Source organism: Calliphora vicina, chromosome 5 (assembly GCF_958450345.1).
Source record: "Calliphora vicina chromosome 5, idCalVici1.1, whole genome shotgun sequence".
NCBI classification, from domain to species: Eukaryota; Metazoa; Arthropoda; class Insecta; order Diptera; family Calliphoridae; genus Calliphora; species Calliphora vicina.
The window spans coordinates 114,533,301-114,549,029 of NC_088784.1; the positions used below are offsets into that span (position 1 = coordinate 114,533,301).

Sequence of the window (15,729 nt, forward strand, 5' to 3'; positions counted from 1 at the left end):
AAATGAAATTGAGAATTTCCACTTTAAATGGAGAAAATTCCAATTGAAATTCAGAAAATTCCAAATGAAATTGAGAAATTCAATTTTAAATTTAGAAAATTCCAAATGAAATTATTTTAAATTAAAAAACAAAATTAACGATTATATCAGATGTGGAAAGATGTTGTGGTCTGGATAGAAAGACCAATTTCAATTTATTTTGTCGTAAAAAACATGGTTGGTCTCGTGTTGGATCCCGAACAGTTCTTTCGATACCTACTTCCCGTGGCCCCGACATCCACTTGATAGGTACCGCAGGCATTATTCAAATGGATAGTTGCAGAGGTTCGTTCACTGCCGAAAGCGCAAATGAATGGGTCAAAAGTGTTGATAGCAAGAGTTGGGTAATTAGTTATCTGAACTCGTTCTGGTATTTGACAACTCTCCAGCAACACTTTTACGATTATGTCCCTATGCTTAACCCTATTGAAATAATTTGGTCCAAAATCAAAAGTATTGTGAAGTCAAAAATGAATATACCAACCGTAAATCCTCCTAATGCAGGAGAGCAGAGGATTTTATATATTCAAGAATTAATTAACGATACCAAGTCCTGGGGGGTTACTCACCATTGCGATGTGAAAGCAATTTCGATGCGAAAGGTAAATGCGATAAGAATACAATTTGGTACTCTGTATCGTCTACGCAAACGCTTTCGCATAAAGAAGCAATACTGGCACCACAAAATAAACAATAGCGAAGAATGACAAAATGAAAGGTCAAAACTTGTAAATAAAAACATTTTAAACTAATTTTTTGTGCGATGAGAAAACGCAATAAAAGGTACCAATTGTAACATATTTCTTTCGCATCGCAATAGAGAGTAACCCCCCTGTGTAACTACTGGAGATTGCAGTAGAGCTATACATCATTTCCCCAAAGCGCTTTGTAATTGTAAGATATGCCTGTTGGTCAATAAGACTGTGTACTAGGGTGGGTCACCCGTGTATGAAGACGGGTACGGTGACTAAAATGTGCCAAATTATAAATATTTTCATGTCATCAAGTTTTGCTGCAATCGGAAATTATTTTCTGCCTCCGCACAGTGGAAAATTTTGGTAATTTTCGGATCAAAAATCTGTAAAATTTGAATTGATGAGGATTTTTGTAAGATTTTTCCTTTGATGAATAGGTGAGACTTTAAGCCTTAATATGTATTTTTAATCATAAAAATCGAATTATTAAAAAAAAAGTTATGAACGATTAAAAATAAATTTTTGAGTTTTTGTATAAAAGTAATAGTACTAGTACCTGTAGCTCACATATTTTTAGCCCGATTAAAAAATTTTAAACAATTATGGAAAGGCATCGAATTATCTTTCATAAATATCTGAATATTTCATGAAATTATGTAAGTTTTTGTGAAAAGTTTAGCATTTTTGTTATTTTTTTTCGTAACTTTTAAATTCAACAATAGTTATTTTAATTTTTTTCTATGAAAAAAATTTATTAAACTTTTTCGAAAAAATTTACCTTGTAAATTTAAAATTGTACAAAATTTTTTTTTATACTTAGTTTTTTGTTTTTTTTTTTTATGCATATGCGCGCTGAAGGAGAAAATACTATAAAAGGTGTTAATAAAAAGTTGAATGACTTTTGCAATTTTCATCTGGTTCAAAAAATTAAAACATTGTTTTGTTAAGAACTAAATTTACTTTTATATAGTTATAAATTTGTATAACCTATCATAGCAAATCAATTGTAATTATATAATTATATACATACATATAACATATTAAATATTTAGAGAAAAAAAGTATTACAAAAATGTTTACAGAAGTGAAGGAAAGGATAATCAAAATAATAATGAAGTGTTCATATAGCGACAAAATTATTTTTGCTATCAAATTTTAGTATTGATTTTCTTGATTCTATATGAGCTTTGATGAATATTTCTCTTGTTGTTTTGTTGCACAAAGTTGATGTTGCTTTACTATGCTTTGACTGCTCTCTTTACCGCTTGAGTATGACAGGGGCTGAAATAGCTCAATTCCTCCGTTTTTTCCTTCTTCAATAAACAGAAGAAGATATTTTCATCTTCAAATTTTAATATTCAGTAATATTTTCATCCCATTTCAAAAGGTCATAATATGACGTAGCATTAAAATTTATAGTTGGTATCTGAAACTGCCGTAATTTATTTGACGATGTGAATCTACTTTTCAAAATTCTATGGACAGCTAATTCACGAATATGTTGTTGGGGATATGTTAACATTACAATTAATAAGTTTTCATGATGTGTAAATAACTGTTTCTTTGAAGCACTGGGCCGACAAACCTTCAAAGTTGTTGGTAAATATCTGTTAATGTTGATTAGTTCAAAAAGGTGTCGAGGTACGTCTTTACAGCTGGGAAGAGTTTTTATAGAAAACCATTACAATATACTATATTGCAAGAGTTGTTATATTTGTTCTCAACTGAAATATATAGATGAAGGTCTGCACTTATATCTTCAACGCAAAGTTCTGGTAAGTTCGTGGGAATTGGTTGAAACTTCACTATTGGCCTTTTTTAAAGTTTTCAAGTGCTTGATGTTCCACCATCAATATTTCAACATATTTCACAGGTGTCTGAATGGCAGTTCATTCATATGCAACATACAAATCTTTTTTCTAATAAACGAATATACAATTAAAAAATTTAGTGATACACACGTATGCAAGAAAAATATTTTAATGGTAGTAATTGTAATTGTATTTGTTCTGTTTCTTCACATTCTGACTGATCATATTCAAGTTCAGATGCACTGCTCAATATAAGTATCTGGCTACTTTTAGCCATTTATGTAACCGTTCTCTGGTATTTTATCAAAATTCGTTGTCAAAATAAATGTCACTTCCAACTATTCCACTTCTCAGATTATGAAAACCAAATAAATAATAGCACTTTTCCCCTAATCTATCGAAATATGTAGAAAAATCGATTTTTAGGGTATTTGTATAAAAAAAGTAATATGTAAATACGTGTTCTGCTGAAATGTAGCAGTAAGAATCCGGATTTGAATGGTAAAATTTTCTATTAGTATCAGTAGTTAATATTATTTCGCATAAAAATGTATTATTAATGTGAAAAGAGTAAAAAATTTACTTTTTCTAAAAATTCAATCGCGATCCGGAGGCAGTAAAACTTAAAACAATGCAATCAAATTTTAGATACATATTAGCTACACCATTTGCAACATTTTTAGAAAAAAATTTTGACCCACTGTGTACATATGTTTTTTGTTTAATGTACATATATTATTTATGTAGAATAAAATAAAATTTTCTCAATTTCATTTAGAATTTTCCCAATTTCATTTGGATTTTTCTCAATTTAAAATGGAAATTCTCAATTTCATTTGAAATTTACTCAATTTCAAATGGAAATTTTCAATTTCAATTGGAATTTTCTCAATTTAAAATGGAAATTCTCAATTTTATTTGGAATCATAATATAACAATAAAAGGTAGAATCACTACGAAATATGTTCTCAATTATACATGCCTTGAATTGTCAGACTAATATAAAATAAAAAATAAAAGTACAATTGAAATAAAACATCAAAAATTAAAACAAAAAATAATCAAAAATTAACTAAATTGATAAATAATTTAAATTCAATTTAAAAAATATAAGAAGAAACATGCGTGTTAAATGTTGTTTGTGAAGAAACACTCCCGAATCTGCATGCATCATTTCAATGACTCCGATTATATTGAACTGCATCAAGCCACAAAACGTGCACGTCTAATGCCAAATGCCTCACCTTCTCTTGAGCCAGTAAAAGGCGTAAATGATTTTTTTTTCGTATGCAAATAAATGATGTGGTAAATTGTTTTTTTAAATTAGCAACCTTCTGTAAATATTGTAGTACATTTTGCATATGTAGTTAATAACCGATAAATACATATTTTCATTATATTTTTATTATTATAAAATATTCGGACCAAATTTCGTATTTTTAGTTCCATTAGTTTCGGTCATATCATGTTATTAACAGCGGATTTTCGCTGAGGTGGGTCAACGTATTTCCACATATTTTTGTCCATATATGTTTTACCGATTTTTCCAAACATTTTTCAGAAACTAGAAACATTAATAATAAATTTCATATCCTTAGAGGTCCTTTTATTTTGGCTCTATCGCACTTAAAATTCAGTTGATGAAAAAAATTCAAGTATTTGTGTTAAATTGGTGGCCACCACTGTATGTAATAAATAAATGCGTTTATCTGAATCTATTTATTGTCTCTATTTTATTTCAGTAAAATTTCAATATTTATTAGATTAAAAAACAGTTTTCTAAAAATAAAGAATTTTTAAAAAGTTTGCAAAGAATATACATGTTCCACTGTAATTCTAGTATTTCAAATATAAACAAAATATTTCTCAATTTTCATTTGTTATTATTCGTATTTTTGGATTTGTTTTTTATTTCTCTATTATTTGACGTAACAAGGCATAGAATTTTAAACTCTCTCCCTAGTGATTCTACCTTCTAATGGTTGTATCATGATTTGGAATTTTCTCAATATCATGTATAATGTTCTCAATTTCATTGAAAAATGGTGTAGAATACATCAATATTGTTTTTGTGTTCTGAAATAAAAAGGTGAAGATATTATTTTCAAACGCGCCTTTTTTTATTGATATTAATTTGATACATTGCGACTAGTATCGATTGAAAATGATTGCGACGAACGGAGAGTTAATAACATTGGAATCAATTTGACGGCAGACTAGGGTGATCGGCCCGGTTTTTAATAACCGGTTATAACCGGTTTTTTTGATTAAGTCGGTTTCGGTTTGTTGAAAAGCTCACATTTCGAATATCGAAGAAACCGGTTTTTTCTCCTCGAATAGCCGGTTTTTTCTAAAAGTGTGTTTTTATGAGTTTTAGTGTATTAAAAACTTTAAAAATATTCCAAATCCATAAAACTCTTTTAAAACAAATACTACAACTATTTTAGAAGACTTTTTATAATTAGACAAGCGATCTGGAAAACATGAAAAGTTACTCAATGCTTTGTTAACTATATGTCCTGCAAGTACACTGACTGCAAAATCTTTTTTAATGTTTAGCTTTATAAAAACGAAAGCATTTAAACTGTGTTTTATTCCTAAGAGATTTTTTAACCTTCATAAGTTCTTAAAATTTACTAACGTTAACTATCTTCGGGTAAAATTTAACTCAAATAGAAAATATGTACATATATATTTTTTTAAATAAAAGTCATAAAATATTAAACCACTCATATTAGAAAATAAATTTTAATTTCAAAATGGGTCAAATTTGACCCGAATGTTAAAAGAAGTAATCAAAATTAGAATTAAAAAGTATTTAAGTGTTATATGATCTTTTTTTTTGGTTTGTTATGTTTTCCATGAACTGTTTTTGTTTTAATAACTATTATTTTAATAAATAAAACTCATATTCATTTTATTTCTAGGCGTTTTAATATTTTAATATTATTAAAAAAACCGAAACCGAAGAAATTATCAATTTTGGATTAAAATCCACTACATGACATGCATTATCTTTTTCAGAAAAATTTAAAACTATTCTAGATCAAATGAATCTGAAATTCTATTGAATACTACAATTTATTTTCAGACTGTTATCTGAATATTTTAAAAAAAAGATTTTTAAGATTTTTTTGTTTTATAAAAAAATATGTTTAAAAAGTTTTATTGCAATAACTAACTCAGAGTTGCCATTTTGTTCACTGGAACCAATATATATATTTTAAACTATATGGTTCGAAGTATTTGATGGAAGCTGTAAATTATGGGTATCAATCTCATCTTTCGAGGCGTTGTAAATGGCCCAGATATACGAAAATTGTTAAAAACTCAGGCATTTGATGACGTTTCAAATGATGATGAATTGATAGCTTGGCTCTCAATTACTGGGAAAAAATATATATGAGAGCTATCAGAGATCCGTACAGACATACTAGCTGCGTTCTCTAAAATTGGTGTCAACATGTCCTTAAAAATTCTCTTTCTTCACTATTTTAGTAGGCAGTTCCATTTGAAATAAGGTAAAATTATTTATTTCTATTGATGACATGTACATACATATTTGTGAAACAAATTACAGATACCGAGGGAAAAAGTCGCCTGACTCCGTTCTAGCGGAAATTTGTTGGTGGAGTAAAATAAGAAATTGATTCGATCTCGAAAGATGTGAGTGACGATACCCAGAATTTACAGCTTCCATCTCATCTTTCGAGGCGTTGTAAATGGCCCAGATATACGAAAATTGTTAAAAACTCAGGCATTTGATGACGTTTCAAATGATGATGAATTGATAGCTTGGCTCTCAATTACTGGGAAAAAATATATATGAGAGCTATCAGAGATCCGTACAGACATACTAGCTGCGTTCTCTAAAATTGGTGTCAACATGTCCTTAAAAATTCTCTTTCTTCACTATTTTAGTAGGCAGTTCCATTTGAAATAAGGTAAAATTATTTATTTCTATTGATGACATGTACATACATATTTGTGAAACAAATTACAGATACCGAGGGAAAAAGTCGCCTGACTCCGTTCTAGCGAAAATTTGTTGGTGGAGTAAAATAAGAAATTGATTCGATCTCGAAAGATGTGAGTGACGATACCCAGAATTTACAGCTTCCATCAACATCAAAAAGACTTCGAACGATAAGCTTAGTACTCTGTTCATATGTGCCAAAAATTATGGTTTTTTCATGCGAAAAATTGTATAAAGAAACGAAAGAAGTGCTGCTGATGTTATTTCGTGTGAAAAAATAAGGTTGCCAAATGTATTTCACAAAAAGAACAGATTACTGCTTTTGCGAAATTATTTCGCAAATATTTCATCCCAAATATTTTATATGTAGTTTGAACAGAGTACTTGGCTATATAGTTTAAAATATTTGTATTGGTTCCAGTGAACATAATGGCAAATCTTAGTTTGTTATTGCAATAAAACCTTTTAAACACACTTTTTAAATTTTTCTGAAAAAGACAATGAATGTCACACGCAAAGAAAAAACATTGTTATGGGAACCAGAATCTGAAACTATCATTAATGATTGGTTTTATTTTTATGACAAACATGTAAAATATTACACAATGAGGAAAATAATATGATTCTTATAAGTTATCATAATATTGTCCCTACGTAACTATAACAACATGATTCTCACAATAATAATATGATAAAACTTTTGTTAAATTTTGTATCATATGGTTTTACTTTTATAATAATTTAATCCTCACAGCCATTTAGATTTACCATAATATGGTCTATTTTTGTAATATAGTCCCTCCAATAATAATACAAAATATTTGGAAGAAACATTTTATTTTCAACATAAATTTATAGTTATAATACATTTTTTAATTTTTATAATTATTATTTAATTTAAAAACATTTTTGTTGTACAAATATATGCAATTAAATCAGACTTTAACGATTATAGTAATATGAATCGAATCCATTGTTTCATGTCAAGTGAACCAACTTTTGAAATCGATGTCTTCCGATCGGGATGAAGTTTGCACCAAGGTTAGTTCTATTGGATAGTAACTCAGACATAATTTTTCAACAAGATTGAAGAAAGAGCTATCTAAGCTATTTGGGAGATATTTTGCTAAGAACAATAGGTAATAAGATGCATGGATAAGAATAAACACCTGCTTGGCCAAAATGTCAAACTCAGACAAACCCTCTAACTCAGAGAGTTCTCGACCGATCTTGTTGAAAAATGTGTCTGAGTTACTATCCAATAGAACTAACCTTAGTGCAAATTTCATCCCGATCGGAAGACATCGATTTCAAAAGTTGGTTCACTTGACATGAAATGCCCCATATATTAAAATTACTGGTGGTATACTTTCTGCTGGGATCACGATTTATTATCGTTGATATTATTGCTTTGGCAATATTTGTACGGTGTTTATTTTCCAAATTCTTTGTTTGCTGTGCCTCCTTAACTTCACTGAGTAGCCTAGAAGAAATATATTTTTGATACAATTTTTTTTAATTTATATGTAAATACGTACTTGTGTTGAGAAGATCTGCCAACATTTGTTGCGTTGCTAAATATGTGTTCCCTTCATTAACAATTCCATATTGATATCACATATCACAAACATATACTTGTTTACTGTAACCATATATATGGTTGATACAATCATGTGAATAGTAAAATTAACCATATTATTGTTACCACAATCATGTAAATGGTTACTGTGACTATAATATAGTTAAAAAACTTGTAACAATATTGAAATGATTATAGTAACCATGCCCAACTATATTTTTTCTCTGCATGCAACGTCTACATCAAAATTAACAACAATTAATTCCGTTTTTACGAGTTTAATTCCACTTATTTTTAATTTGTGTGTTAAACGTCTTTTAGCTTCTAGTTCTTATTATCAAATGACGCTTTTTGTATTTTATATAGAGATAATGACATAGAAAACAATGATATTGTCTTCCTAAATATAAAATGTTTTGTATAAATATGAAATTATATTGAAAATAATTAGTAAAAACACTAAACACAATGGCCCATAATCATAGTCAAACACTAAAGTCGGTTCTTTTTAAAAACAACTTTAAAATAAAAACCTGCTTATTATTAATTTGCAACCATAGTCAAAATTAAAGTATGTTTTAAATTGAACCGGCTTTAACTGGGTGCCACCGCAAATGTAGAAAATGTATTCATACAATATACAACAAAAAACAGACAATTGGCAACGTTGAACAGCTGATATACAAAATTAAAAAAAAAACGTAAACAATAAAAGTAACCGGGACATCTAAAGCCTAGTACTCTGTTCATATTTGCGAAAAATTATGGTTTTTTCATGCGAAAAATTGTATATGTATTTTATATGTAGTTTGACAGCATTTCGCACGAAATTTTGAACAGAGTACCTAGCTTAAAGAAAGAAAGTAGTTTGTTGTGGAAAAATGGAAAAGATAAGATTAATATCATAATTACGATATTTTGGTACTAATTTTATTGATAACTGTTCAATAATTGCAAAATCTCTACCAATATCTTGTAACTTAAACATTTTTTACTTTGTGACGAACTTTTTTACTCGGCGAAGAACAGCAGATGCTGTTGTTAAACGAGTTAAAAACAACTTCAGCTAGTTTTATATTTAGAGTCGACTTCAGCGTCAGAAGTATACTTTAACTTGTCTATGATAGACCTAAAGTCCACTCTTAAGTAAAGTCGAGTTTAATTCTCTTAAAATGGACATTATTTTTGACTATGATTATGGGCCAATATGTTTGAATTATTTTTGTAGGAATAATTTCAAATGTTTGGAACAACAGTGAAATACATTTTACAACTGACGACCATGTAACATTATAATATAAAATATAAAATTTTCAATTCAAAAAGGTTTTGTTTAAAATATGGTTAAAATTATAATGATTTTATTATGATGGTCATATGAGGCAGTTAGGAAAATAATTTGATTGCAATGAAAATGTTGCTATCATGTTTTTTCTCTGCGTGCTTGTAGTGCATTTTAATCCAAAATTTATAATTTCTTTATATTTGACCACGCATATACCGCCCACCATTTGTTGAAATAAAGGAAAAAATATATTTTTCCACATGGGATTCAATGCAACAATAAGTACGCACAATTACATTCCATTAAATATTTTTATATATCTATACTACTTTTTTTTATTTTTTTTAATTTTCACTCATTGTGCAAAAAATGGTCAAAAATGGCCAAAATTTAACAGGCCATAAAAATGAAATTCTAGCTAACTTTTTAAAACCGTTTGGCAGTTTTGTTAAGTTAATGGTGAACTTTCATTTTCCATTGGAGTTGTTAAGGCTGGCGGCGATGAAGCGAAATTTGTTGCACAGTGTTATTGATAAAACAAAAAAATCAAATAATACTTGGGTTAAAAGTGTTCATGAAAAACGTTTGTTAAGGTTTTTTTCGATCTCAGTCCTTATTACGAAAATGTTTTTTAATGATACATGATATTTATGATAATAAACCTCTCTCCGATTAATCACTTAATATAATTAAACGATTTATTGATAAATTTACATATTTTGCAGTTAATATAATGAAGGATATGTTATCTAGTGAAACTGAATTTAACTGGTCAAATACAAATTACACAGGTCAACAGTAACAAAAGGCCTGACTAACCATTATATAGATTTGATGCATCATGGCTACCTAAGTACAATAATGGTAAAATTTTTCAATTCTTTGTATAAATTTTTTAAAAAATGTTTAATAAATTTTTAAATTTTGTTAGACATTTCTCCACATAATTATTGATAACTCAAAAAGGGTTAGTCCGATGATATTAAAATAAACTTATAAAAGTTGAGATTTACATAGCCTTTAATACGTTTATATATTGCGTTTTAATCGGCTCAGTAGTTTCGGATTTATAATAACAAACTAAAGCAATATAATATATTTTTTTTTGTAAAAATAGCATTTTTTTGTTAAAAAGAACTCATGAAGAATCGAAAATGAAATTGTTCTGGTGTATTGCTTTATCGCAAAGCTACAAATAATAGCAACAATCGATTGATTCTTTTCGAATTTATTCACATTTAAGTGATTTCGCTCTTTTTAACAAATTGAGTAGTTAATGTTCTTCTTTTGAATGATTTGAAAACATTTTCCCCATGCTATGTACAAATTTTCATATATATATATTGCGTTTCAATCGGCTCAGTAGTTTCGGAGTTATAATAACAAATTGAAGCACAAAATATATTTTTTACGTGAAAATAGCAATTTTTGTTTTAAAAAAATCATGAAAAATCGAAAACGGCAGAAATTGTTCAGATTTATTTATTGCTTTATCGCAAAGCCATATACAGTGGTGGCCACCAATTTAAGACAAATACTTGAATTTTTTTCATCAACTGAATTTTAAGTGCGATAGAGCCAAAATAAAAGGGCCTCTAAGGGTATGAAATTTATTATAAATGTTTCTAGTTTCTGAAAAATGCTTGGAAAAATCGGTAAAACATATATGGACAAAGTTATGTGGAAATACGTTGACCCACCTCAGCGAACATCCGCTGCTAATAACATGATATAACCGAAACTAATGGAACTAAAAATACGAATATTTTATAATAATACAAATATAATGATATAAATGTGAGAAAATGTGTTTAATTAAAAAAAAATTTTTTTGGTCAAGTTATAGACAAATTTTATGTGTTCGTGGTGAATATGTATGAATTGACACAGTCGAATAAAACACACTTGTGTGTTAAAACAGTCATCATGCATATATATTTGTGGAAATATTTGAAAAAATAATTGACAATCACGTGGAATTTAGCAAACAATTTTTGTCTTAAATTCCTGGCCACCACTGTATAATAGTAACAAAACGAGATATCGATCATAAAAATCGATGGATTCTTTTCGAATTTATTCACAATTAAGTGAATTCGCTCATTTTCACAAAATTGTATGTACAAGCGTGTAATTTGAGTGTAAATTTTGCATGTGTTTTGTTAATCAAACAAAAAACTAAAATTTTGTGAAAATGAGCGAATTCACTTAATTGTGAATGAATTCGAAAAAAATCAATCGATTTTTATCAGCGATATCTCATTTTTCTGTTTTCGATATTTCATGAGTTTTTTAAAACAAAAAAATTTGATATTTTCACGTCAAAATATATTTTTTGCTTAAATTATAACTCCGAAACTACTGAGCAGATTAAAACGCAATATATAAAAGGATAAAAGGATATGTAACCGTTTTTGAGTAATCATTAATTATGTGGAGAAACTCAAAAAAAAACACAATTTTACTTCAAAATTTAAAAAAAAAAAACATCTCCATAGAATTTAAAATTTGGACCATATTTGTACTACTGGAACCACAATACAGCAAAATTTTTTTCGATTACCCTGTGTTATCTTTCTGCAATTGTAATTTTGCGGGAGCAACTGCAGATATGTTAGGATTTTTAGAAATTTATAGCTAAAGTTGAACTTTTAATTTTTTATAGCATTTAGTATGAAAATGCGTATTTTTTTTCGTCAGCTCTACTTATAAAAAAGTTATAAGCTGATAAAAACAAGTAAGAAATTGTGTTCGGTCAAGACCGGTCCGGCCCGACTCTTGTACAATACAAATTTGGGCCATAGTTAACTATTACCCTACGATCGGGATGAAATTTGCACCAAGTTCAATTGGATAGTAATTCATACACAATTTTTAACAAGATCGGTCCAGAACAGGTGTTTTTTCATATCCATGTAACTTATTACCTATTGTTTTTAGCAAAATGTGTCCCAAATAGTTTAGATAACTCTTTCTTCATTCTTTCGAAAAAAAAAAATAAAAAATTTTTAATCATTTTTTCCGAAATGAAAAACTATTTAAATTTTTTTTAAGTAAAAATAACCTTTTATTTTATTATTTCTCAAAATATTTTAATTTTGTTCATACATTTCTTGTTCTAGTGGCCTGAGACACTTTAATGGTCTGGGGAATTTTTAATAACTTTAAATTTTTTTAGCAAATTTTTGTCATTTATAACTCGGTGTAATGATTTACAATATAGTAGTCTATATAAAATTAGTTTCTAATGTAATACAAAGTACGTTATTTATTTCATATTTTCTAACCTTTATGTGAATTGTAATAAAATACAAAAGTTTAGAACCAATAATATTTAAATTTAATGTTGGGTTTTCCTACTCGCGAACATGCAACTGAAAACTTTTCATGTGAAAAGCATGGATTGTCTAGACTTAGTCCGCAAACTTGCAAAGACTGACCTTGAGCTTTATCAATTGACATTGCAAATGCTAAGCAAATAGGAAACTGCAATCGATTAAAATCAATGGCATTTCCGATGTTATAATCGGAATACGTGCAGCAATACATCTGTCCCTATATACTTCCCAGTTATAAAAGTCGCCCCGATTATATTGTTCATTAATATCCTTATACTGTATGTCGAGTGTCATTACAAATACTCAAACAATCATACAAGCACATATTGACTTTTATATATATATAAGGATTTCAAATGTATACATACAAATTTTAACATTTACATTTATATTGTAAATGTTGATATTTAAAATTAACTTTGTATGGGAGGTAGCACGCCCACTTGAAAAATTATCCTATTGTTCCTTCCAGATATAGAAAAACATACGGTCAAAATTTCAAGCAAATCTGGTTAGCCGTTTAGCCGTCTATACCCAGTTGGCCAGAGAGTAATAGGCGAAATTTTCGTCGATGTTGTCTTCAGGACATTTTATTATTTGTCGTCTATACAATGCCTGTGAGGACAAGTATAAATCAAAGTCGCATATGTTGTCGTGTTTGAAGCTCCATTATTGATTAGCTAACGACAATTTCATGAACTTGTCTTGAATAAAATATTATTCGGGACAAAGTGAGCGACAAGTGCATGCATTTCGACCTGTATCAAGCCACATCCACGACAAGATGAGCGACAATGTCTTCACCTTATCGTCAGTAAAACTGTTGTGAGGACAAAATTATCGACAATTGCATGGATTTTGACGTCTTTCAAACTATATTGACGACCAGATGAGCGACGAAGTCTTAAACACTTCTTCATTTAAACTTCTTCATTTAAAAATGCAAAATAGCGGGACTTTAACAGAAAATAAGAAAACAAACTACGCAGGAGTTCTAGTTCTAGTGAAAGGTGGTTAAAGTTCGTAACGGCGAAAAAAGTAACGAAACAGTGTGACGATGAACCTTAAGATCTTTAGCTATTTTCTTGAAAATAGCAAAACATCTGAAGGTTCATCGTTTCATCCATTAATCGTTTTTCCATTAATCAGTAAGAGGATGACTTGAATATTTAAAGAAAACCTGGATGAGTAAAAGGTCTGACAGATATTACCAATATCAAATACTGTCTAACAACTCTTTCGAAGAGCACCGAACACTTCTATCAGAAAAGCAGCTCGTAAAGTTAAATACTCTGATTATTTTGTGCGCAGAGCCAAAGCTAATGATGGGTTGAAATCGTATAAAGTGTTCTTTAACTTTAGAAGCAAAAGAACTACAGAAAAAACAGGGGGCAAATTTTATAAAAATATACACCTGTTGTGTGATGGATGATGAAACTTATGTACTGGCAGACATTTTACAACTACCGGGTCAAAATTTGTATGTGGCTGATGGACGAGGTAATGTTTAAAATGAATTAAATAAACTGTATAATTTTATTTAGTTAAAATTTTTTATTTGCATTATTAAAAATATGTTTAGAATTAATAAAATTATTTAATATAATTATTTAATAAAAAAACAAATATCTATTTCTACAAAAAAGTCTTGTTGCAAAGTAGGTATATTGACGACCGGATTATGGATAGTGTCCAATGTACTGTCATCAACGACAATTTGGAGGATACAGTATCTAACTGTCATCAACGAATACATGAGAGAGAAGTCGTGTTTATAGTCGTCGATGACAACTTTAACCACATTGTCACACATATGATAATCAACGACAATGTGCATGATAATGTTGCTCACATTGTCGTGTACGATTTAAGTGCCCTTTGTTCGAAAAAGTCGTCAACGATTTGTATGGACTGTCGCCTAAGTGTCGTCTAGGATTTAACATTGTCGTGTACGCATCGTCGGCGTTGTCTTGAAGACATGGCCAACTGGGTAGACTTCAAACCAATAAATATATATACATTAGAGTGACAGCCGATTTTTTTTTAGATTTCAAAGAGTGCCGGGTGGAATATTGTGACACTAGGCCTAAAAGTTAAGTGCTGAAAATTTGGGCTAAATCGGACAACGATTTCTGGACGCGCATCGAGGTCAAAGTTCTGATATATGCTAAATGTTACTATTTATATGGAATAAATAGGTAAATCTCGTTAACTTTCTGCATTGTTTTCTAGAAATATGTAGATTTATTTATATTAATGAATATTACATTAAAATTTTTTTTTTGGAAATTGACCCTGTATCTCTTTTGAATCAAAATGACCCAAAAACTGTATTATCGCTAAAATTCGGGACATTTTTCAGTTTTTTTAAACATTTTGCTACTAAAAAAAATACTATTGCAATTGAATTCAAAAGAATCGAAATGTGTACGTAATTATCGTTGTAATGAGATTTAAATGACAAAATTTGGTTAAATAATGGTAAAGTTATTACAAATTCGCCAGACCATTGAACAATTCCCTATTATGATCTCAATAAATCCCAATGTGATGATCGAAAAATTCTGAAATTTGTTTAACAAAATTTTTAAAAATTTAAAAATGGAGATTCGAAACAGCCGTTAAATAAATTAATTTTATTTGGCCATACCTGCGAATAAGTTAACGGTATCCTACGAAGACAAAAAATCATACACAAGTAAATACGGATATATTTTAAATAAAAATTAGCTTTTATTTTAATTTTTCTCGAAATATGTTAAATTTTTTCCCTAAATTTCTTGTTCAAGTGGCCTGAGACACGTTAATGGTCTGGCGAATTTGTAATAACTTTAAAATTTTTTAACCAAATTTTGTCATTTATATCTCATTACAACGATAATTACGTACACATTTCGATTCTTTTGCATTCAATTGCAAAAGTATTTTTTTAGTAGCAAAATTTAAAAAAAAAACTGAAAAATTTGCATTTTTCCCGAATTTTGGCGATAATACAGTTTTTGGGTC

At 28.9% G+C, this 15,729-nt stretch overlaps 1 protein-coding gene across 2 annotated transcripts in view; it reads right to left on the bottom strand.

Annotated features, from left to right (window-relative positions):
* Sik3 (Salt-inducible kinase 3) overlaps window positions 1-15,729 on the bottom strand; it is a 113,868-nt gene that overhangs the window by 74,636 nt on the left and 23,503 nt on the right. The window lies entirely within an intron of this gene.